The sequence below is a fragment of the Tachypleus tridentatus genome, chromosome 1 (genome assembly GCF_004210375.1).
Source record: "Tachypleus tridentatus isolate NWPU-2018 chromosome 1, ASM421037v1, whole genome shotgun sequence".
In the NCBI taxonomy this organism is placed as follows: Eukaryota; Metazoa; Arthropoda; class Merostomata; order Xiphosura; family Limulidae; genus Tachypleus; species Tachypleus tridentatus.
Window position 1 is genome coordinate 179867865 of NC_134825.1, and position 2228 is coordinate 179870092.

At 34.3% G+C, this 2228-nt stretch overlaps 1 non-coding gene across 1 annotated transcript; it reads right to left on the minus strand.

Moving 5' to 3' along the window:
* Nucleotides 1-1741: 1741 nt before the first annotated feature.
* TRNAI-UAU (transfer RNA isoleucine (anticodon UAU)) lies at nt 1742-1833 on the minus strand. The gene is given in 2 exon segments: nt 1742-1777; nt 1796-1833. It is a non-coding gene; the product is annotated as a tRNA-Ile (tRNA).
* Between the last annotated feature and the right edge of the window lie 395 nt (nt 1834-2228).

Consider the following 2228-nt stretch of genomic DNA (forward strand, 5'->3'; position numbering starts at 1 on the left):
GATTTTATAAAAAAAGAATGGAGATGACGGTGGGAAGTGGTGGGTATTACAACGAAGAATAGAGATTTGAGTGTTAGGTATATAGAATGGCAAGAATAGAGATTTCACTGTGATTAGAGATGAGAAAGATGATGAAAAATATAGACCTGCAAGTCTAGTGGTGGGAAAGATAATGCAAAATGGAGATTTGAGGAATAAATACTTATAAAAGGTATGGATAAAAATTTGGATCTCAAACATTAATTAAGTAAGGGAATGAAGATATGGATGTGAAACAGTTAAAAGGTAGGTGAAAAATAAAGATCTGGATGCCGCGTTAGTAAGTTAGTAAGAAAATAAACATTTTATTAACTTTGTAAAAACTTCTAAGTATCAAACATTATTGTACTGTCAGTATAAATATTTAATACTAAATATTAAGCTATTTGTTAGACCTCAAGCATGAAGCAAGAACATCATAATTCATGGTTTAATTACAAGTACTAAACTAACAAAATTCAAACAATAAAACTGTAGAAAAATGGTTCTGTAAATATTATAGACAATACATGTATTCATTTACTCAGATTATTGTTAATATAGTATCACTACCACTAGGATTCTTAACCAACCTAATTCAAATTATCTTAAGTCTTACTCTCACTTAGTGCCTTGGCATGGTCAGGTGGGTTAAGGCCTTCGACTCGTAATCTGAGGGTCGCGGGTTTGCATCCCAGTTGCGCTAAACATGCTCGCCCTTTCAGCCGTGGGGCGTTATAACGTAACGGTTAATCTCACTATTCGTTGGTAAAAGATAAGCCTAAGAGTTGGCGGTCGGTGGTGATCACTAGTTGCCTTCCCTCTAGTCTTACACTGCTATAGTAGGGGCGACGAGCGCATAGCCCTCGAGTAGCTTGGCACGAAATTCAATACAAACATACTCTTAATGATTACTACATTTTTATCACAATGTTACAACTTCCTTCGCGCTTTATTACTAATAACTTACAATTTGTACATTTACAACTTAAAATTATAATTAAATCTAAGCCTGGATACAAGAGGCCTACATATACATAACAAGCTGGTGTGTCACTTCTGTTTCCAGATAGCTAAATTTGACTCGAAATCGAATAAGACATTCAATTTCATTCAGTTTGAATTGGATTCTGAGTTATAATCTATATTTTCTTCAATGTTTAAGTGTTAAATATGTCCGCATAATGAAGATATTCTAGTAATAGCAGATTAATAATATATTATTGTGGTTATTCATAAAAAAAATTAATTAACAAGAATCAAATGATTAACGCTAATTACAAATTTCAATGACCACACTTACAAATTGTATCCTAACTCAAGCATGCCTCCTGATTTTCACAACTTTCACCTTTGAATCAGTTTGGCCAATGACAGTCAAGTAGCTTTTGTGACGACTCCACATAGACAACATTTTAAAGAAGCATCAAAAACAAATTAATAAATGTGTTTCTTTTGAATAAACTTATCTGTAAAAACTATGTGATTTGAAAACAATTAATAATTATAGAATTGTTTTTCATTTTCAAACTTTGATACATGCACGTACACACACAAAATTTAAAATTTCGTTTGTTTCAGAAGGTTTCACGCAAAGCTGTTGTTGTTTTAAATTAAGTAGAAATCTTCACAATGGGGTATTTGTGATATGCCTACCAGAAACACGGTTTTTAGCGTGGTTGGTCCGCAGACACCCGCTGAGCCCCTGGGGGCAAAAGATACTTTCCCCAGGTGAGGCTCGAACTCACAACCCCGGCATATCCCACAAGTACTGTCTTATAAGTACCGTGCGCTAACCAATTGCGCCACTGGGGATTTCCACATTATGTCTAATAAAATAAGTTTCTATGCATAGCCACCCATAATTTTGAAATGATAGACAAGAGTTTGTTTATTTGATTTCTGAATTTCATAAAAAGCTGCATTAGAACTATTTGCACTAGTGTAAGATTACAAAGAAGCCAGCTAGTCATCCCCACCCATCGCCGAATCTTGGACTACTCAGGATACGACAGCCCATGGACCAGAAAGTCATATCGAACTTTAAGAAACTCTACACTACAGCACTGTTTCAAAGGTGCTTTGAAGTGATCTCTGATACAGAGTTAACCCTAAGAGAGTTCTGGAAAATTCACATTCCCAATCTCAAAAGGAGAGTAAATACATTCTTTGATTTTTAAATAAAAAAACAGAAATTGGAAGAATTTAAA